At 45.3% G+C, this 23,546-nt stretch overlaps 1 long non-coding RNA gene across 2 annotated transcripts in view; it reads left to right on the top strand.

Moving 5' to 3' along the window:
- LOC109550791 (uncharacterized) overlaps window positions 1-22,584 on the top strand; it is a 59,835-nt gene extending 37,251 nt beyond the window's left edge. The window contains exons 1-4 of one of the 2 annotated variants that reach the window (XR_012330803.1): window positions 5,821-6,386; window positions 7,619-7,773; window positions 15,000-15,101; window positions 15,842-22,584. This is a non-coding gene — a long non-coding RNA (uncharacterized lncRNA). The other variant, XR_002177459.3, reaches the window with a different exon arrangement.
- Window positions 22,585-23,546: the final 962 nt, after the last annotated feature.

Below are 23,546 nucleotides of genomic sequence, written 5' to 3'. Positions count from 1 at the left end.
TTAAAGTACAGTCAGCACCAAGAACCACTGATTGGGGCCAACTTCACCCTCCAACAGAGAAGAATATCTGTGGTTCCCAATGGAAACTCCAGTGCCATGGAGTTCATAAGGCCGTTCATTCCTCTAGAGGACAAATCTAGGTACAGATTACATCTTAATATTGGAATGCTAAAATCAGTCCTTTCTGACTTCCCCACTCTGACCCTGACTCTGTTCCCAGGAACAACACAGTACCAGTTTTCTCCCTCCTTTTCCCTTAGCCATTTCTTATTGTGACTGGAGGGAGGGAGGAGAGAAAGCTCCTCAGCAGCTTCTTTATTCTTTACATGGAAGAGTTTCTGTACTCTTTGGGACAGTGCTCAGAATGGTAAAAGTGTTTGGAATATGGTCCCCTGGATGCCATGTTTGTTGGAACTGTAAGTTTCTTCGGTAATATTCCTAGTGACACCCACACCTCAGAATGGCCTGTGCTCCTTAATTCCTTCTTCTCCTCTCCTTGAATGTCAGTACTTCCATCTTCTCCAGGGCACACTTTTGATTGGATTCATCATGCCACAGGAAGGGCTGTTCAAGTCCTACAGCAGAAAGGTATTCAGCGAATGCATAAAAGGTCAGACAAGGTGGAAGAGAAGCAGGGAAATGTCACACTTAACTGCAGGATACATTGTGTTCATCAGAGGTGTTTATACTAAAAGGAAAATAAAACTATGACTGCATGTAAATAGAGAACCCTCAATGTAAGCTAATAAATACATTAATGCTGCATGATAAGCCTGAATCCAATAACACACAATAAAATATCTCTTCCACATTGTGGAGAGACAGAATTGTCAAACCAAGTCTGTAAATTTTCAGCAACAGACACATTCTGTGCTTTTACCTGGTAATTGTATTAAAACAATAAAGCTTTTTAGCATTGCTTTTCAACTAATTGAAAATACTCCAAAGATGTACTGTGAAAAGACAAAGATGTGTGTGAGTGGAATGGAATGGAGTTACTGAAACAAATGTGGAGATTGATTGAAGGCACACCCAAACTGGATTTCACCTCAAGCGCTGGGATGATTCTGTGAACCTTAGCTAAATATCTTTAATGAAAAATGCAATCTCAACATCCTCGTGTGTGTTTCTGTGTGTGTGTGCATGAGCGTGCACACGTGCCCATATGCACACAATGTTTTATTTTTAATTAAGAATGAAGTATTTCTGCACACGTTAGTTAATCAAAATACATAGAAATTTTAAAAATAAAGATGCTTTTTTTAGGGCCGGCATTACCTGTTATAGAAGAGGGAACAAAGAAGTTGAGGAAGGAAGACAATAGCAAAATACCTTTGCTATAGACAGAATGCTTGTATCTTTCCTAAATTCATATGTTGAAACCTAATCACCAGTGTGATGGTATTTGGAGATGAGGGCTTTGGGAGGTGCTGCATGCATGAGGTTGGCACCCTCATGAGTGGGATTAGTGCTCTTATAAAAGAGACCCCACAGAGCTCTCTTCCGCCTTCCACCATGTGAGGACACAGAGAGAAGAGGCTGTTTATGAACCAGGAAACAGGCTCTCACCAGACACCAAATCTGCCAGTGCCCTGATCTTAGACTTTCCAGCCTCAAGAACTGTAAGAAGTAAATTTCTCTTCTCTATAAGCCACCCAATCTGTGGTATTCTGTTATAGAGTCCTGAACTAAGACAACCTTCCTGGTTTTAAAATACAGCTCCATAGCCAGTGCCCTCGAGTAAAGTAAAAAGACATGGCTGCTACTTAGCTTTGGCTACTTACAGAACAGCATAAGTCTACGGTGGTTGTTCAACATGACACAGTATAATCACGGAATAGCTAAATACAATCTGTTATATTTTTCCAAAAGCAGCAGAAACAGGAGCATCTGTCACACTGCCTGTTATTAGTACGTGATGTACATCGAGGTGTGTAGATACATACGAAGGAATGGGGCATATCAACACAAGGCAGGGAAACAGATGGCATGCTCCTTTTGACATGTTTTCTTGTCAACTTTGGTAGAACAAATGCTCCTGCTATACTTTAATTTGTAAAGTACATATTTATCTTTAAAGTGAGAATGTCTACCACATAAAGAACAAAATTTAATAGAGTTCAATATTTCTTAAAAATGATTTGTCTCTTGTGCAGTACCTTCTGAGCCAAGTAACCAATTTTATTTGGAAATTGAAAAATGACAGAGGATTATTTTAAAGCAGTTTTTCTACTCCTGCCCTGTAACCTCTGAAGAAGTCAGGCCTATGATGACATACACAAAGAGCAACAAAATTGTCATCATCTATATTTATTTCTTGAAGAGGACTATCTAATCAGATGTTAGATGTTGCCTTTGTGGCCAAGATTCTGAAATGGGTGTGACTATTCCATCTTACTACTTTTAGGAATATGATTTACAGCTCTCTTCTGCTTATTTTTCACTCGGTATGTCTATTATGTTTCCTTTTAAAGGTTGTATTTAAAAAAAAAAAATTTGACTTAATTTAAAACCAGAAAAAGAAACTGGCAGGCTGGCAGAAACAATTTGAGGTGGAGAATCTATTTAGGGGACGTAGATTTCAGATACATGACTGCTATTGCTCCTGGGCCTGGATATACTTTCTTCATTTCTGTGGCCTGGGGCCACCTGCCTTAGGGAGGTCCAGAGGGAGACCTGGATGTCGTGACCCAGAGTCTGGAGCAGAGGAGCAGTCCCCTGAGCTTCTGTAATATTCCATTTGGCCATCCGATCTCTAACATCTGTCATGGTAGCTGGACCCGACAATAGTCCTGAAGTGTGCAGTCTCCTTCCCAATAGGTTCCTTTTATTTATTTATTTTTTCTAAATATTTGCTGAATATTGGTCATGCTACTTTTATTTATTTATTTTTTAAATTATTTATTTATTTATTTCTGGCTGCGTTGGGTCTTCATTGCTGCACTCGGGCTTTCTCCAGTCGCGGCGAGCGGGGGCTGCTCTTTGTTGCGGTGCGCGGGCTTCTCATTGCAGTGGCTTCTCTTGTTGCGGAGCACGGGCTCTAGACTGCAGGCTCAGTAGTTGTGGCGCACGGGCTTAGTTGCTCTGCGGCATGTGGGATCTTCCCAAACAGGGATAGGACCCGTGTCCCCTGCATTGGCAGGTGGATTCTTAACCACTGCGTCACCAAGGAAGCCCCTCAATGGGTTCCTTTTAGTCTTCACTTCTCGACATCTAAGGAAAGACTGCCTCTGATCCATTTAAATACCTGCTCAGAAACATCCAGTGACTTGTCACTGCCAGAGTAAAGCTCATCCCTGAGACCGGACTCTGGGGTCCTACCCCATTTGAACGTGACTTTCCTCTCTGTGCTTATTTCCCTGTACTGCTCCTGAAGGGTTCCATGCATTTTGCTGAGTGGAAAATCTGCCACAGTTTCCCTTCTCAGCATCCCCATGTTTCTTCCTATGCAGTCCCCTCTGCCAGGAAGGGGCTCCCTGCACCCCACTAAGATCCTACCTATTCTCGCATTCCAGCTTAGCCTCCACCTCCTCTATAAAAGCTTCTCTGATTCTTCCAAACAGAAACAATCTCTCAGACTAAAGGCCCTTTTTTTTTTTTTTTTTTTCTTTATTTGCGGTACACAGGCCTCTCACTGCTGTGGCCTCTCCCGTTGCGGAGCACAGGATACGGACGCGCAGGCTCAGCGGCCATGGCTCACAGGCCCAGCCGCTCCGCGGCATGTGGGATCTTCCCGGACTGGGGCACAAACCCGTGTCCCCTGCATCGGCAGGCGGACTATCAACCACTGCGCCACCAGGGAAGCCCCCTAAAGGCCCTTTTTTAACGTCGGTCGTGGCCATTGTATTGGTCATCTGTGTGCACACCTGTCTTCTCCCTCAGTGAGGAGCATCTTGAGGGCAATTGCTACATCTATTGTCTTCTCATGTTTCTCATGACCCAACACAGTCCTGGCACAGGGAAGCTGCTCTGGAAAGGTTGGCTCAATCCACTGTCCAGTAAAGTTCCTGTTCCCAGTTTGGGGAAGCTGAGATGAGGAGTTCTAGCGTAGAGAGTGCTCAGGGGTGAGAGCAGCTCTTGGATGAGTGCCTGTTGATACTGTAATGCAGACACACCTCTAGGGGGCGCCACAGTGTCGCCAGCCACACACCCTTGCTACACTCACAAGTTGTTCCTGTGATTTTCTTTCTGAGGCCAGCTGTTCCCTGGACTGAGGCAGTTTACAAGGTCTCCTGGCCTTCCTCCTCTAGCTCTGCAAGCATGATTAAAGCCTACCGCAACTCAGGTGAAATACAGCAGCAACGGCAAACGTCTCTGTGGGGCTCCTTTCTGGCAGGAAACCATGAGTTCATTTGAACTGGTCGCTCCCCGTTGTGCAGCTGTTCAGTAACTCTGGGTGTGAGGCCGCTGCTTGCCCCCTTCACCACCATCTCTTGAACGTAACCCTCCAACTCCTCTCCAAACCCACCCCACCACATGATCCTTTGTCAAAATTATGGCTTCTGGCAACTGAACCTCTTTAATCTCTTTTCTAAGGGCTAATTTTCCACTGAGCTGTGAAAAAGCATGAAGATAGTAAATAGAGCTGTAGACATTTTATCAGAAAAAGACAACCAGCTGAAACTTGCTTATAATTAATACACTTTTACTTTTCTATATCCACCTTGCTTACATTAATTTATTCATACAGTAATGAATAAGTTGAGCACCTACTATGTGCCTGGCATTTTCTCAGTAGTTGGAATACACGGTGAAGAGACACGAAGAGGCAAACATCCTGCCCTCATGGCGAGGCTTAAGGTTGACAGACAATAAGCAATGAACTTAGTAATTACATCATTTACCGTGGACCAGAGGATGGACCAAGAATTCGGGGTATTGAGAACTCTGCGACAAACTGTGCAGCTAGTGAGCGCAGATTTGATGGAGGTGGCGGGAGAGCCCAGTGGGAAGCGGGGAGGAAGAGCGGCACAAGCAGAGGGAATGGAGAGCAAGAACTTCAGGCAGGATGTCCCTGGAGTGTTTGAGGAACAGCAGGGAAGCCGTGAGGCTGGAGAGCAGTGAGTGAGCCGGGAGAGTAGATGGAGGTTTGCATGATGATAACAGGAGTATGGCCTTGTACACCACTGTAAAGATTTAGGGATTTTTATTTTTATCAGAGTAAAAACCATTTTCCTTTACTGTAGTAGAAAAGAGGGAGTGCTTTGAGGTGCCTGCCCTAACCAAACACAGGACATCTATCTTCACTCAGTGTAACGACTGTCATGTAGAATGACCAGTCCTGCAAACACACCATGCTTTAACCCAACACAGAGGTATTCTCAGGTAACCCCAGAAGTTAGACACAAGAAAGAAGAATGAAAGTTGCTGGAGGTGGAGAGAGATTTTCAAGTCTAGCAAAACATTTATTAAGTACCACAATGTGCGAAAAGGGCTTTCTAGCAGAGAGAGCTGTTCAACAAGAGATGTTGCACAAAAAAGGCACAGTCACAAAATGGTTACCTAAGTGCTTAGGAGGGAATGAGAAGGAGGTCACAAAGACCAGCATTTATGGCCTCATGTGTCAATGTTCCAGAGCTCTGTCTAGGAAATAAAAAAAGCAAACTGTAAAGAAAACAAATTCATGACTGTCATTCCAGGTATTACAGAAAGCTACCTGGATAGAAGTCATGGCTACAGAATCATGGTGGAGACAAATATATTGGCAAGCATGAAGGTGTGGTTTGTAAACCAAGAAGTTATGACTACTTATAGAAATTAATGAAGCTAACAGTGAGGTGATGTGGACGAAGGACATGTGACTGAAGGTAAAAGGGGAAAACATAGATGACAGCTAACCTGCCCAGTTCCATCAGTTAAAAAAAAAAAAGTTTGCTTACAATTTAGCATATTATGCTTGGTAAACTAACCAGAAATTCAGAGAGAAGGCTGATGCCCTTATTTTGCCATGTTGCTTGGAAACTGTCATCCTTACTTGAATGGGTGAATTTTAAGGAGGGGAAAAAAAAGTGCTGCAAAGCCAGTCTTGGTTCTTCCTTCCTGCAACAAATAGCACAGGGTGCTAGGTCATATTTCTAGCATCAGTGTGGGCAGAACTGTGAAGGGGTGATGTGTGTCCTGAAACTTTATACTCTCCCAGTTCCCACTTCCTTAACACTCCCACCTCTTATGATCTCACGCAGCATCACAGGGAGCTGCCTCCTCAGCCTGTCAGCCTCTGCCCCGTCCCAGCCGAATCCCCAGGAGGTCAACAACATGAGAAGCTGACAAGAGGTCAAGGGAGATGTAGGTTGAAAGGTGTCCATTGGACTCAATGACAAGGAGCGAGAGTAGTGTTCACGGAGCTCATGTCCGGCTGCGTTTGGGTTGAGGGATGAATGAGAGAGGTGAGGAGTTGAAGCCAGTAAATGTAAGGAATCCAAATGTGAAAAGAAAGGTGTAAGAGGAGGCATTTGAATTTTAAGACAGGAGCACATGGAGCATATTTAAGTGTTAAATGTTACTGGAAAGGAGCTAGTTGCGAGGAACAGGTTGATGGTACAGCAGAGGAAGGGAACAATCAATAGCACAAGGCCCTGAACCTGGCTGGGATTTTAATACAAGATGATTAATGGTCCTGCCCTGGTGTTTGGCCTGTTGCTGAGATCCAGCAAACACATGCATGCGGGGAAAGGCTTCTGGCTGCCCCCTCACATTCAAGAATCTTAAACATCATCATTAAGTAGGATCTTGAGCACTGGAGCCATTAAACAAATCTAAGAGAAATGGCAGGTCGTCTGCATCTAAAGTTACGTGATTGTGAAAAGACTCCCTGTGCTCTACTACGTGTGTAACATTTTCTTAATGTTCTCGGAGGTCTGTGACTAATATTATGATAAACAACTCTAACGATTTCTGAAAGCCATTTCCACATTAACATTATCCAATTGATTTTCATTATCTTGGGAACATTTTTTTTCCTCTAAAGATCTATTGCATCTGCTCTACCTTTAATTGTTTTAAAAACAAATGTCATCTCCAAGCAAGATGTTTACAGAGACATAAATTAGTTTGGCCCAAACCCAGAGCTCTATGTGATTTCGAGAGAGCTCAGCTCTGACCAACAAAGACCTGAGCTAAAGAGATATGCTGGTCAGCATTGCTGTTTAGTTATATCAGTGTTAACAGTTTAATTTTCAAAGAGAATCTCACAGAAAATGCAGGTGGGAAAGAATCTCCTGGAACCATCCAAATAGGGACTCTAATTAGTCCTGGGATTCATATTCCCATATGTTGTTTAAACCTTGTGTGCTTTGGATGCTCGTTACCTCCCACCTAAAAGTAAGCATGCATAATAAATGACCCTCGCACTATGGCAGCCTGGGCAGCTGCATGGGGACGCTCGGAATCAGAGCCCTGCCCTGCAGTGCGGTGGAGAGATGCCATTCCAGGCTGTGAGTAACCAGCAGCCAGCGATGTGGGGCACAGTGATGGAAGGTAGAAGCCTCTTAGCAATCAAGTAAAGATTCAGTACTAAAGTGAGCATTGAACAACTGCAGACACAGGAGCTAAGAATTTTCTGAAAATTAATAAAGAGTCTGGCAATAAAGAAGATAATAAAATCATTCATGGCACACAGATGAACACCAGTAGAACCTGGCAAGTTTAAGAGACTCCCAGACCCAACCAGAACAGACCAGAAGAGGTGCAAGTCCCTGGTCACAGTGGACCGGATGTTCTCCATCATTCCTTAGTGACAGTGCTTTAGACATTGACATGAGACCCCGCTGGATGGTGAGTAGAGCTGTCGACACTGACACTACGGTGTGTCACATGTGGTTCTCATTGTGCTGTGGATCCAGCATTTCCATCTCTCCTGTTAAGAACCTGCTTCAGCTACTGTGAGGAATAACAGCAATGGCTGGATTGAGTGCACTCAAGCTTCTTGTTTCCGGCAAGCTTCTGTCGCTTGTATAGAATCTGCCTTATTCTAAGTGTGTTACATGTTACACTAGATATTGATTTCCATTTTTCAAGAGAAGGCTTTCCTCCTAAAGCTCAGTGAAGCATTTATAATTCTTTTCAGAACACCATGTTTTTATACCTACAAATAATGTCAAAGCTGGGTCATGTTGCTTTATGGGTTCAAACATGATATAGGCCAATAAAGAAGGCAGTTTCATTGTATTAAAAGTGGCCTGGGCTCATAAAGTGGATACTTCAGAATAGGCTTGATCTGAGACTAGACCAACTCTTATTGCAAGATGCTTTTCTAATTTTCTGAAAGCATTTTGCCGGTCTGTTAGATAAAATACTCCCAGCTATTTGGTTTAGGGAAGTACTTGGATGAATCTCTCGTATGTAAACTGTTGCTTTGCTTTGCACTTCGGTGAAGGTCGTTGATGGTTTGATCTAAATGTGGTCCGTCCACAGCCACTCATGTTGGAGACTGAGAAGCTACCTGACTTGGTGTGAAGCACGTCATGCCAGACCCACTGGATTCTCTTAAGTGCAACTATATTTAGCTCTGAATTTTAGAAACAACTGGACCTGGAATCTACTGGAAGCATGGAGGATAAAGAGGCAGCCCAGAGGGTTCCAAGTGGACTACTCAGAAGACCCTGATACCAGACTGCCAGAATCCATCCTTCTGCTTCTCCGGCATTGGCCAGGGCTTTCTCTGAAAAGGATTTGGCTTGTATTTTAGACCTGAGGGCAAAGCTGTCCAAAAGAATGCAAAAATTTATCTTGATTTGGGTTCTTCCAGAAGCTGACCCTGAGACAAATTTAAATGCAAGTAGGTTATTTGATGGCTGACACTAGGAGCCCAGGTAGGAAGTGGGGAAGTGAGATAGGGAGAAGAAAGAGGCCAATAAAGGGTGTGCCTCAGGCCTATTGACACTGGGGAAACCAGGGCTCAGTCCTGCCTGGGCTTTTGGGGACAGTGTGGAACACACATCAGTCACTTCACCTTGGAAGGAGGGCAGCGAGGAAGCTGGGATATTGATCCATCAGCTCCCCATCTTTCATTGGCTAAGGGCTGCTTCCTGGTGCACAGGTGGCTGCAAGAAGGAAAAGGAAGCGCTCAGGCAGCCAGGCAGCCTTGGCGTGCAGAGGAGGTGCTGGGGGGTGTGGACAAAGAGTGTGTCTGCATCTTGGGCCACCAGATGAGCGGGAACCGGGTCCCTGTATGGAGAGAAAAGACCTTGTTTTAGTCTGTTCAGGCGGTGGTAATGAAAGTACCATGAACTGGGTGGCTTATAAACAACAAGCATTGATTTCTGACAGTTCTGGAGGCTGGGAGTCCAAGGTCACAGACCAGCCCAGTGGGATTCTGGTGAAGGCCCTCTTCCATGCTGCAGACTGCTACTTCCCTCCGGGTCTGCGCAGGGCAGAAGGGGCTAGGGCGCTCTGTGGGGTCTCTTTTATAAGAGCACGAATCCCATTCATGGGGGCTCTACCTCTCAATACTACCTCCTAATACCATCAGATTGGGCATTGAGATTTCAATATATAAATTGTGGGAGGACACAAACATTCAGACCGTAGCAGACCGACCCCAAGTAAACTGTCTCAACTGGGGAAAGCTAAGGAGACGGTCCTTCTCACCCTCCTCCGCCTTCTTCTTATTCCTCTATCCCACTGTACATCCACTCACGTCTAAACGTTTTTAAATGGACAGTACCATGTTCTGGCAAGCATGTGAAGTAACCAGGATTCTCTTACATTACTGATGGGAATGCAAAATAGTACAGCCACTTCGGAAGCCAATTAGCAAGTTCTTATAAAATTAACATACACTTACCGTACGACCCAGCAACTCTACTCCTAAGTTATTACCCGAGAGAAAAGACCTCAAGATACACGTCCACAAAAAGACCTGCAAGGCAGCTTTAGTCATAATCTCCCCACCCTGGAAAGAACCAAAATGTTCATCAACTGTAAACTAATAAACAAATTGTAGAACAGCGATTCAATGAAACACGTCTCAGCCATAAGAAGAAATGAAATACTGATAAGTACAACAGCATGGATGAGTCTTACGAGCATTCTGTTAAGTGAAAGAAGTTAGATACAAAATGACGTTCTGAAAAAGGCAAAATTATAGCAACAGAAGGCAGATAAGAATTTGCCAGGAGCTGGGAGTGGGAGTGGAGTGAACTTTACTGTGTGCAAATTATACTTCAGTAAACTTGCCTTAATAAAAACTGAAGATTTGGGGGTGGGGTGGATAGCCAGACAGTGGCAGGAGAGTTACTGGATCCATTCCCGCCTCGGGGGAATCAGAGAGAGAAGATAAAGGAGAGACCCCCTTTCTAGAGTGGATACGGAGTACTGAGTGGGATCCTCAAAGACTCTCTCCTCTCACAATTGTCTCTTTCTAGACAGTTGCCCACCTTACAGAGATGGGATGGGCGCTCCAAGTGCTCCTGAGATTCCTGGGGCTGTGTGTCCACAAAACCTCCGACGGGCAAACTGAGCCAGTCTAGGGAGGGTGCCGGGAGGACTGCTGACCGGGGTTCCAGTTCCAGCTCTGCCCAGCAAACTTCCAGTCCCTTAGTCCCTTTACCCATGGAGCCTGTGTCCTCATGGCAATTCTTGTACTGGATGGCATCTTTCAGGGTGACTCCAGGTTGGCTGTGGACAACATGGAAATCGGCTTGTTTCAGTGATTTCCACCTACTCACGTGGTCATTCATGTCATAGACTGAAAAACCTGGGAAAACTCAAAATGAGTGGAAATGGGGGGTCTCTGGTCAAGAGTCGAGCGTCACTTTTTAGGGTCACAGATATTCTTAGGTTGCTGTGAGCCAGGAAACTCAGCCGGAACGTTTGTCTTGAATGACTGTGTCACTTATTTCCATCCTGCCTCTGACCTGGACTTGAGTCGAGGGAGGAAAACGTAATAGTCTGTGACAGTGAAGAGCTCCTGTAAACAGCAACACAATTTTCTTAGAAAGGAGGCAATTTGGGAGAATTTAGTGGAATTCCAAAAGGATGATTGCATGTAAACCTCTATATGGCTCTGGGCATCGCATTTCTTATCTGCACCTTTGTGTTATCTTCTCATAACAAGCAGAGATTATAAATGTAATCTCCTAATGAATACGCGTTTTTCATGCATTGTAACCCTTCAGTTAGATGTTGCATCTTATCTATTTAACCTAAACTCAGTTTTGCTGGTTATATTTGTAGGTAGCACAATATTGAAATGCAAAGAGGCTTTTCCAAATATACAACCCTGTACAATTGCTTTCTTTTGCTGCTTAAGTTAATAGAAAACTATTTTGCTTTCTGTAGGATTTGGGGTTTGTCTTGCTTTATCTTTCTTTCAGTCTTTCACGAAGGTGAGGGAGACAAGGTCTTTAAAACAGTGCACACTGAAGATCCAAGATCACTGGTCTGGCAGCAGCTCTGCCCGGTTCACTGTGTTCACACATTTGACAATTAATCTCCCTTTATGGATTAGAGAGGGGGAGAGCCCATCCTTCTCAGCAAGTGATCCTGTGAAACTTCCATTTGTGGGATAGGTGCATCATCACAGGAGATGGGCAGAAGTGTTCTTGCACAGAGGAAAGGAAAAGATATGTAACTTCTCACATTACGACAGAGGCTTGCTTTAGAAGGAGAGAAAGAAGGAAGAAAGAGAGAAAAGGAAGGAAAGGGAAGAACAAATTTTGAGGGAGATGAGATCCAAACATCTGAGGTACGACCACAAGTAAATTTTATTTGGAGTTACAGCTTTGGAGAGTAGCATTCTTCCTTCATAATCTTCTATGCTTGAGTACAAATACATGAAAATCTCCCTTTAAATGTGTGGGTATGTGTGTGTTAATAATAAAAAAAAAAAATCTCCCACTCTCTTACCTCCTCATGGAACAGAGTAAAAACAATATATGTTAAGACCCACTGTGGCGTCAGATCCCACAGAGTAGAGAAGTACTGATTTCAGAATTGGGGGCCTAAAAATAAAATTTGAAATTAGGAGGCTTAAAATGTAGCAATAGTTGAGAAGTATGACAGCTGAAGAATTTGCAAAGACTAATGATTTGTCAGAAGTAGAAGGATAAATAAGAATGAGTTGTTTGCTTGCATTTTTCTCCTTTCATAATGACAATCAACAGAGTCACTCACAAGATAATGAGTAACTTCAAAGAAAGACACAGATATCTGAGTTTGCAGCACAAGCACCTAAGACTGCAAAGAACCCTCAAAGAAGATAAAACAGTGCTATGTTCTCTGGAGAAGAAGGCGTCCAGTTCTAGGGCATTGAGGGTGGCAAACTTTATGGAAATATTCAACTCATGTAAATGGTACATAGAGCAGACTTGTCTCATACAAGTGTCTCACTGTATTAAAAAAAACAAAAACTTTTTTCTGTTTCCATTTAAATTTATGTGGTAGGGCCAATTCCTTCCCTGGAGCTGGGTATCACATGAATTTCCTGGTCACTCTCATGTCATACAAATCCTCAAGGTATTCTAAATTTCGGCACGGTATTTAGAAATTACAAGCCCAGTCCCTGTAATAATCAAAACTATAAACTTGATTTAAAATTGAGGCATCTCCCCACACCAAGCTTGGGCCATAACTCACTGTTATGAGTGTCACCCTTTCGTACATAGCCTGGCATGTATTATTGCTGACTCTCTCATGGGGGCTAGAGACGCTTCCTCCCTGACCCCTTTGCCTGGAACTGCCCCTTGCAGTCCCCTTGATGTGGGTAATTTACTCTCATGATGTGTCTTGAACTTCGGAGGTTCACCTGTAGCTCCGTTATCCTGAGGGAACTTTGCCCCTCCAGGTGGCCCTCTTGAGCAGGGCTGAAGTTGCCTCTGCCCACGACTCACAGCTGGTCCATGGGAAGCCTGGTGGGTAGGCGCTGCAGGATTAGGCCTTTCCTTTGTAGCTGCCCCTCACCCCTCTTTCTACCAGCAGAGCAGTCATATTTTGCCATTTAAATTTGATAGCCGGACTTCCCTGGTGGTCCTGTGGCTAAGACTCTGGGCTCCCAGGGGGCCCAGGTTCGATCCCTGGTCAGGGAACTAGATCCTGCATGCCACAACTAAGACCCGGTGCAGACAAATAAATTTGATAGCCAAAGTTAGATGCCAGTCCACTGTGACTACCCCCCCACCCCCAAACTGCAGGGGGAGAGTACTACCTTTTCTGATGAAAGCCCAACACCCTTGCTTTCAGTTGAACAGGAAGGAGGAAGGAACCACCATCCCTGGCTTCTAGGGCTGACCTAGGGCTCAGAAGTTTCCTTCAAATGTAGCCTCCAACAAAATGCTTCGCACACATAGCCATGGAAACCTCTGCTTTTAAACCCATCCCGATTTTCCAAGACAATCTCCTTTACTAAAGCCAACTGATTATGGACTTTAATTAAATCTACAAATGTCTTCATAGCAACACGTAGATTAGCATTTAATTGTATTATGCTTGACTGTAGCCTAGTCAAGTTGACCCACCACAAGTACCTACATCACAGGTCTTTTGTAAAGCTTAAGTGACAGCTGTAAATCACTTACCAGTGTCTGGAGCACAGTAAACACTCAAGTGTTAACTATCATAACTATTACTAGCTATGTGGCTTTGAGCAAATCATGTAATTTGTCCAATCCTTGATTTCTTCATGGGTAAAATGAAAGCACTGGAATAGAAAATCACAAATGCTTCTTTCATCTCTTAATGTCTATGATTTTGGGCTGCATTAAGGGAAAGGAGACTAAGAAAGCTGAGATTGGAGGGGAAGCAAACTGGAGTGAATGAAGTAGGGACAGAAAAAGGAAGAGGTCGTGGCATAGGAGGAAGAATGTAAACAGTAAGAAGATTCCTAAGCCCCACTGGACACGGGAACCTTGTAGTGAATAGACTCTTCCAAACGGTGTTGAGTAGACTAGCCTGGGTCTATAGCCACCCTGGTTCCTTGGAGCCCTGGCCCCTAGGTGCCCTGGCCTGACCCCGAGAGACTCTTACCAGAAATGGCAGTAAAAGCCCAACTCTTCTGCCCTGTAGACTTATTCAGGCAACACTCTTTGAGGACCTACTGTGTGCCAGGCCTAGGCACCCACTACGTGACATGACAAACCCCAGGGAAGCTGGCTACAGTTCCTCATTAGCAGGAAACACTTTAATCATCACCTTTACTCTTTCTCAGCATCATCTCCACAAAGAGAGTTATTTCCACTTGAGGGCCCCCAGGTTATATGCCAATCTGGAGGCCTGGGGACAATTTGGGGAAGCACTCAATGGTCCCACTTCCACCCAGTTTGAAGGTGCTCTCAACCTTGAAAGATAGCACCACCTAGTACTTTATAACAGAAACAGTTTCAGACATTTCCTCAGAAGAAAGGATAAAGCTATTCTGCTCCCTCAGAAAGCACTAGCTAAAGCCAAGTCAAAACAGGGGAGAACCTACCAATTTGTCCCCTGAGAATAGCTGAGGTGCTTGGCCGTATTGGTAATCTTCAGTCAAATCCCCTTGTCAGAAGGAAAGATGGAACTAGGGTTAAGGCAATTGTGAAGGGCCCGGAGAAGGAAGGAAAAGCAGAGTCTCTTGTGGACTCCTAGAGACGTTCTATTAATAGCTATTCCATCCAAGAACGTACTTCACACGATGTCCTAGAAAATGACAAGCTGGATCTTGCTTAACCTAGCAAGACAGGGTGGGTTTCTGGTATTTGGGAAATAGTCAGAGAAGTGTGGCCGCCAGCAAACTGAAGATTTCCCATCTTGGTTTCTGTTCTGTGAAGCTCCAGGTTCCAGTGTCCATTGTTTCAGGGTAGTTTTTCTCAGAGCAGTATGACTGATTTAGAAAGGTAAAATCTAGAAATCCCACAATTTGTTTTTTGCAGGTATTCTTTTTAATCTGTTGCCCTTATATTTGCCTCCACTTTATTGTATAGCACTGACTTACAGAAAGAAAATTGTCACCTGATGGTTTTTTTGTAAATAATATTGTAATTCTGTAAATATTAATGGTGTATTGTTATTGTTATTATTTCTGGTTTCAGATAAGGAAGTGCAGGCATTTCATCTGAATTCAGCTCTAATATTATTTAAACAAGACTATAAAGCATTACTCCATAACAACGAACTTAATTCTCTCCTCTCAGGTGAGAAAGCAGATTTTAAAAAACATTTTAATATTTTTAAATATTTTATAATTCTACATTTTTGAGCACATATTTTGGGTTTGAGCTCCCTTTGCACAGCTGCCTGGATCGTTTATGTGGAGTCAAGGCAGGAATCCTGACACTAACTTTCCCCCATGGCTTCTAAGGCATCTTACAATGAGTCACCGTGTTCCTTATTTGCCTCATCCTGGACAAGGAGTTCATTGTTCCTCTGTTGCAAGTACAATGTAATCCATTTATAAATAATTTATATTTACATCACACATTATAAAATACTGGATAGATTTTGGTTTTCTACTTACAATTTTAGGATTCTTATTGCAAATGAATTAATTGCCCCTTCTCCTTTTGCAAGGTTGAGGTGAAAACTAATGACACAGATAACAGATTATTTTCCTTTGGTAATTAGAAAGCCTTTAGCTTCATTATTTAATCCCCAAGGACAGGGTAAGTGATTACTCTGTATGAATGAATTGCAGTCTACAGTTGCATTTTAATTAAAAAATTTTCACAATATGAGAGATTTGTTCAGTAAATTTTAGCAACACAAATGCTTGAGGACATAGGAATTGTTTTAAAGATTTCTATAAAATTATTAGTGTATCACACTGTGATTCTCACAAAATTTATCTTTTATTAAATCAATTTACAAAGGGAACACTATTTTCCCATAGTTATATTTTGGTGATATTTATATTCTGATTTTTTTTGTTCTGCAGTCAGCAGATCATCAGATGTGTAAGGAACTGCCCCTTTGACTTGAGAATTCCACTTCTAGAAATTTTTCTCAAGGAATTTGGTGTTTCTAGGACACATTTATCCCTTCATATATTTGGGAGCCTCCAAGGACTGGTGAGTGGACTTAGAACTTCAATTTCCCCATGCTAGGCCTTGTTACATGTTGTGCTGTGGAAACTCCTGAGGGCACTGTAACAAGTGATAAAATCACATCTGGCACTGGTTTTGGTGAGGCGTTTTAATCAAATGCAGGCCAGATGAAATCTGTTCTGCAAGAGACCCGGTGCCAATTTAGCTGTTACCTGATCAGTGGAACCAGCTGAATTGTTAAAGGATGTAAAGGCTGCCGATTAGAAGGCGGGTAATTGGGTAACTGTCTGTTCGCAGGACAAGCCAGATCTGTATTGATCAAGAAAGGAAAAAGTCTGAATTGATTAACAAACCTTCTCAGCATCAGTAAACTAATGGTTGGTTCTAATGTAATTTTGCTTCCCTTCCTCAGCAAGTGGCCAAAAATAGCTCAGCGAGGGGCTGTGGAGAAAGAGAAAGTGTTTATAAATCGGGAGCTTTTGCTGTTGTTTGGGGAAACCTGGTAATGAGAAAGTGGCAGGATTTCTGTCCCAGGCAAAGAGTGTCTCTACCCCTTGAACACTGTACAGTAGAATTCAACACAGCTTTACACTGAAGCTTCAGTGTTGGATCTGTGACTCCATGTTCTGCTCTGAAATGATTTCTGCTGGGAGCAAATGTGTCGAGAAAGAGAAAGCTTTCTGATATCAAGAAACCTGTCACTCAGCTGCCGTGCCACAGGGGCTCTCAGGACAGTTCCTCCACAGGGACCTGACACCCGAGGCACGTCCTCTGGGAAGCTGACGGGATTGATACATTGGGAATTCTCTCCCTCTTCTTGAAGCAAAATACACCCAGGCCCGTGCTCCCTCTTCCATGAGGACAGGGCACCTCACCACAGAATGGGTAGACAGAGGTAACATCTGTAAATTCCCTTACTTTTTATGTGCCCATTAAAGAACAGGGGAAAACCTGCCCATAGTTGTCCCGGAGAAGGTTGGAGAGCTGAGACTGCGTATGGACGTGGGTCCACAGCTGAGACCTGAGGGCACCGGGAAAATGTGGGTCCCTCCGCCTCCTGCCTTAGAACACAGCCCCTGCAGACCTGCAGTGAGCCAGCTGAAGATGTGGGCAACCCCCTGGGTCTTTCCCTCCCACAGCCCCCCACTGTTGAAGAAGCAGCACCAGTGTTGGGGGCCCTGATTACACAGGTGAAGGGTCTCACTGAGGGCAGGAAGCCGGGAACAGAGCAGATACTCAATCTGGACATGACATGGCATCTGACAGGGAACGCAGAATGTGGAAAGCACGTTGACAGTATCTCTCTCTCAGTGTCCTGTGACTTCTAGCTCATGGCAGTAAAACCAGAATCAGCTTGGTTTGGTCCAGAGAACAGAGGCAGCTCCAAGGTTGATAAAACCTAAAACAATAACATTTTATTCTAATAGAAGAATTGGGATGGAGATGGCAAAAAATAAATAAACAGGTAAATCAGGGGGGACTTTACTAGGTTGTTTCTTTGTGGGTTTAATGCCAACCAGAACAAAACGTATTGCAAGTGTAGCACTTGGTTTTTACAAAGGACCTCCTTAATTGAATGCAGCTGGGAGAGAGGTTCGAAAATTCCTGGACCCAAAAGTTCTGAGTCTTCATGAGTACTGAGTCCACAGTTACCATCCCCTTTCTCCACACCACTGTTTGTCCAGTCTTCACTGACCCCAGACACGCAGTGATTTTGCCTGCGCTCGGGGAGACATCCTCAGGCATTTGCCACATTTGTGGCTTCTCCAGAGTGTGTGGTTGCACAGCTGTGCTCGTGGACACGTTTCTCTATGTGCACAGGTGACAGCAGCCATGTCCCCGCCTCTGCTCACTGCGACCACCACCAAATCCACCTCTAAAGCTGCAGAGAGGAATGTAGATGCAGAAGAGCTAAGCTGTCACATCACAAACAGCGCTGTCTTCCCAACACACTCCAACCTCCTTCAACAATAAGCAGAAGCTCTTGGGGCACCTCCATTAACCTTGAGGAGCTTGGAAATGAGCTCCGAAGCCTTGTCTAAGTGTTTTTAGTGTCTCACGAAGGAACCTCTGCCCTCTACGGGTTTAGCCTTCACAGCACGCAACAGGCATATTTAATGAGCGTCCCAGCAGTGAGTGTAAATTACAGCAAATGCCCTTTTCTTGCTTGGGTTGCTGCTGTTTCGCTTTTGGAATATTCAGGATTCTAGCAGTGTGAGACATAGAATTTCGTAGGAAGAATTTGTATAAAAGGCAGAAAGATGCAAGTTGTAAGTACAGATAAGGGTTTTCATTCCAACTTCCAATACTGGCATCCATTCTTCTGCTAGGTTAAAATTGGGGGCTACTCTGTTTACATAAACATTCTCCCACCTCGAAACGAGAGAGACTCATGTATTTCCACCAGCTGTTGTCAGTAGGCAATCAACTGCATTCATGCCTCCGAGGTGGGCTAGTGGAGACTGATTAGCTCTGTCGCTCAGGAGATAGGCATGAAAGGAAATGGATGGCTAACAGCAGCAGAGGGAAGCCGCAAGCAGAAACCAGCTCTGTGGGCCATCATTGTTCAGTGCAGTTAGGCAGGAGCACCCTTAAAGAAAGGCTCCTACTTCCTAGCGGAGTGAGGAAGCCCACTGGGCCCAAGGCTGGGGTAGGGAGGGGCTGGCGTCAAGTCAGGAGCCAGAACCCAAAGTGCTGACCACAGAGAGCCCTCGGGAAGCTGCGGCTGGCTGTTGGAGACATGGGACTATGTCAGAGAGAGGACAGAGAGGAAGGGAGGCAGCAACGAGGGGCCTAGGTGAGGGTGCTGCAGCACCGACTGGGCTGTCTGTCCAGGCAAGGCGACATTCAGGACCTGGGAGCCCCTCCCCTGTGGGGAGGAGGGGCCCCGGGAGCCCCGTGTCGGTGTGGACCTTGTTGAACAGCTCCCGCCATCAAGTGATCCCCTTGGGTCCACACTGTGCTCCCACCTCCGGCCAAACAGAAGGCAGAAGCCAAGCCACTTCTCTCCCTGGCTGTGGAGCAGTGCGCCCTGCAGTGCTGGTGGCCAGCCAGCTGCTGGAAGACGAGGAGTGATGTTAACACCCATAGATCTGTGTATCACCAGCAACCTGGGAAACGATTCGCAGCTTACTGGATGACTACCTTTTCCAGGGCACACTTGTTCCCAGGTGACATAAAGGGATGGTGGTGGTGGCCCTCAGGACAGTGACACTTTGTCTGCCCCCCGCCATTCCCCTGGTGACAGATGGCAGCAGCCTTTGGAAGCCATGTCTTTGGAGACACCCCAACGGGAGTATCATTTGGGTGTGGGGGGGTACTTTAGCCTGCCCACAAGGAGGAGAGGGTGCATAGAGAAGGATGTTCAAATCATATTGGGAGTGGGGAGCTCTGGAAGCTTTCTTAGAATTGTAATAAAGTGCATAAAAGAGACTTCTTAACTCTATAGACCTACGTAACTGAGGTGGAAAGAGCGTTAGGTTTGGAGTTGGGACATACTTGCGGACATCAGAGCTGTGAGTTAGTCACTTAACATCTTTAAGTTTTTGAGGCTCAGTTTCTCTGTCTAGAAAATGGGCATAATAATGCTTAATCTTCTTCTGTCACAGGATGACTCAGATATTGATGAACATGGTGATGATGATGGTGTTGTTGATGACAATGATGATAGTAAGTAATAGGTGTCACCTACATAGCACCTACCACGTTCCAGGCAGTGTTGTAAGACATCTATTAGTTCTTTTAGCCCTCATATCCCTCCTATGAGATAGGTACCCATATGATCCTCGTTTTACAGAAATAACGGGTTGAGTGACTTACTTGCCCACAGCTGTACAGCTAGCCAGTGGTAGTAGCAAAGCAGAACTGAACCCTGCGCAGCCTGGCCTCAGGGCCTCCTCTCATCACCTCATGCTGTAACTTTTCCAAGATAATCTATGTGTAACAACTATCTTGGAAATCTCTTGCCTCCAGAAGGCAGGCATTTAGCATGTGTTTCATAAAGGAAGGCTTAACGAAACATTTAATGGATACATAAAGTGCTAAAATCATATAATTAGATGCTGCCTTTATTAGGACTAGAAATTGGGCAGGTCTGATCCCTACAATCAAGGGACAAAATCTGAATTCTGCTCAGGCAGCAAAACCATCAGGTAGGAAATGAGTGCCTGGGCTGCAGGCAGGATGTGTGTGTGTGTGTGTGTGTGTGTGTGTGGAAATGAGTGCCTGGGCTGCAGGCAGGATGTGTGTGTGTGTGTGTGTGTGTGTGTGTGTGTGTGTGGAAATGAGTGCCTGGGCTGCAGGCAGGGTGTGTGTGTGTGTGTGTGTGTGTGTGTGTGTGTGTGTGTGTGTGTGTGTGTGTACGGGGTGGGGCTGGGACCCGACAGCCCAGCAATGCGTGTGGTAGCGTGTTGGTGGTGCCTGAGAGCCAAGTGGGAGCACCCTAGGCCTGAAACCCTTTTCTTCAGCCGGCTGGGAAGGGGGATTTTTCATTCCAGCAGGCCATTGGTTCTGATTGATGAAGAGAGTAGCTTCCGCTAGGAGAAGCTGACAAAGGCAATTTACGAAGGGGCGAGAGAAGGAGCAATTGAGCCGTGTGCTGCCTCACCGATGTCGCGGGCACAGTCCCGCGGGCCTCGGCGCAGCCCGGGAGGCACGTGTCAGCGCGCGATGTAACTGTTGGGCCACTGCTGTTTTACTCCTCCTCGAGGACCCGGATCAATGCGCAGCCACGCAGAGGCCATCCGTCACCCCAGGAGCAGGCTGTGAATTATACGAGGCCGAAATCCCGGCGCCGACTCTGCGGACAGCCTCCCTTGCAGAGTCTGTGATGGGCGTGTGGGCCTCTCTGCACCCGCGCAGGACATGCCCCTGGGAGGGGACTAGGGTCCAGGCCCAGGTCTGAGACCTTGCCCACAGCCTAGCGGCTGCTGATACCTTTTCTGACGGGCAGGAAGTGCTGCAGAGGAGCCAGCTTACTCCTGCCAAGAGGCCTTTTTTGGAAGCACTGTGTATTCCAAGGACCCTCCATCCCCACAGGGTTTGTAACCTATTTTGGTCCACCTAAAATGATAAAGAAACATTGTTTATCCCATCTCCTCATTCAGTAGCGTCCATCCCTACCTCAGTGACTTCTACCCCCCAGTTGGGGGAGGTGGCGCCTGAAAACGGAGTCACTCCCAGCTCCTGCCCCTCCGTCAGTCTACGCATCTCATCAGTCATCAAATTCAGTAGGTCTTGCTTCTACATCTGTGGTCTCAAATGCTTCTTGTGGCCCACAGGAAGGCATGCATTGTTTGTGGCAGCTCAGCGTACCGTACAACCCAATCACACACACACACATACCTGAAACAACCGTTTCAGGAAGCAATACCTACCCATCTTAGATGCAAAGTCCTCTGGTAGCATTTATTTGTATTTATTTATCTATTTATTTACTTTAACAGGAGGAAAAAACAAGTTTATTAACATTTATACCTCCTGTATACATGGGAGCTACCCAGGAAAACTGGGTAAAACTCCCCTCTGGCAGTTTCTATTTAGTTCTATTTCATTAAAACAATTCTAGTCATGACTAAATTTATGCCCACTAATAGTCAAGACCCATAGTTTGAAAACTACCATCCTAACAATCTCTCGGATCTAATTCCTCTCTCCATTGCCACCAGTAACACCTAAGCCCAATGTCCCATCATCTGCTGCGTGGGTGACCCCAGCAGCCTCCAAACTGTTTGCCCCTTGATCACTCTTACTCTCCTTCAACCCACTCCCAATCTTGACACATAGCCAGAGTGAAATTTTCTGGAGACAAAGTGTGATCATGCTATTTCCATGGTCAGAACCCTTGTTGCTGCTGTATAAAGTTCAGCTCCTTTACTACACCCCAGTCCCCATATCACATGGCCTCCACTTACCTCTCTAACTTGTCTTTGGTCATTCCTCCCTCACTCTCTTCACACCGGTTGTCTGAACTTCTTCCATGTCCTTGAACTTGCCATGCTCTGTGCTGGGTCTGAGTCTTTGTATGTACAGTCGTTGTTTCCTCTGTTTGGAACACTGCCTCCCTTCCTTCCATTTAGTGTAGTGGTCTAGGTTGACAGTAAGCAAAGGTGAGATGTCAGAACTTCCTTGGGGTAGTGTAGAAGAAGGATTTCAAAGACTTGGGGATATAGGAAGAAATGTTACAGTAACTTAATCATGTGCTACTGGCTTACTTGCCCCTATGTCCCCTGAAAGATCCAGAGGACACCTCCTTCACCACAGTGTTGACTGATACATGGGTAAGGGAATGTTTGCATGATGGATACTGTCGGTGCCAAATCCCCTTCATGAAGCTGGAACATCTATCGTCAGCTGCTCTGAGTCCTGGCTACTGCCTTCTCCATAGAATTCCCCTCCACCAAAGAGAAGCCATTCGACTGAGAGCTTACCCCACCCCCGTTGCTCCCCTAAGCAGGCAGAGGCCAAAGACTGACGGACACAAAGAATCTAAGGCAGGTCCCCTTGCCCCCGGGTGCTACCAGCTCTGTGGTGCAATCCATACTGCAGCACTGGGGACCAGGCTGCAACTAGTGTCCCGCCAAGACCTCCTTGCTTAGTTTTCTTCCCCTGCTCTATCCTGCTTCTCTCACTTCCCTTCTCCTGAAACCACTCACCAATAAATTATTTTCACAAATAAACCCTGGCCAGGCTCTGATTCTAGGTAATCTGAGCTATGACAGCTCACAACTTTGAAAAGTACAGAGATGGCTATCGTCCGAGGACCAGGATGAAGGTGGAGATGCTGACGTTAAAATAGCCTCCCTGGTTTCCGTGCAGATGTTTAGATTCCTGGGTAGGAGAGGCCAAGGAGCAGCCGTTATCTGCCAGGGGCAAGGTTAGCATGGTTTCTGTCATGGGCAAATGGCATACCAGAATGGTTTGATCCTCAAGGACCTTTGTTGGTGACTGATTAGTGACAGAGTCCCTAGAACTAGGATGGATGGGTGGCCCACTAAGGCACTCCTGAAATTGTGTAGCTGAAAAAAGTCTGCACCTCAGAATAAAAGCTAGCTTGAATTATCGTAGAGGATCAAGCCCCCTCCCCTAATTCCCAAGCCTGAGATGGTTTGCAGATCTGAAGCCCCCTGAGTGAAGGGGTGTGGCATAACCTTGAGGAAGGACCTGATGACAAAGTCACAAAAATGTCCTGTAACTCTCCCTTTTAGCCTTCTCTAAGGGACCTGCAGACTTTCACCAGGGTAACTGTATACTGGTGGAGGAAAATGTCCAACCGTTTAGGGGCTCATTGGTCTTGGCTCTTAAAATGCCAGTGTGGTCTACTAGACAGAATGTGAGGTCAACCTGGAAATGGTGTTTTGGTACAAGTTCATGTTTTGGTCCATGTCCACCTCAAAATGTGTCTGATGGCTCCATTCTACTTCCCAGGCACTTGAGGGTGTAATTAGAAAAGATGAAATTAGCAACTGGCAGAATCTCTCTATTGGCTCTCTGTCCTGTGGAGCAAGGTTTATTTTTTAGGCAAGGAGAGTAACAGCCCTTGGAATAGTTCCCATTGTACCAAAATAGAAAACCAAAAGCATGAATTCTCAAAGGCCA

This window comes from Tursiops truncatus, chromosome 3 (assembly GCF_011762595.2).
Source record: "Tursiops truncatus isolate mTurTru1 chromosome 3, mTurTru1.mat.Y, whole genome shotgun sequence".
Classification (NCBI taxonomy): domain Eukaryota; kingdom Metazoa; phylum Chordata; class Mammalia; order Artiodactyla; family Delphinidae; genus Tursiops; species Tursiops truncatus.
This window is presented reverse-complemented; position numbering and strand designations above follow the sequence as displayed.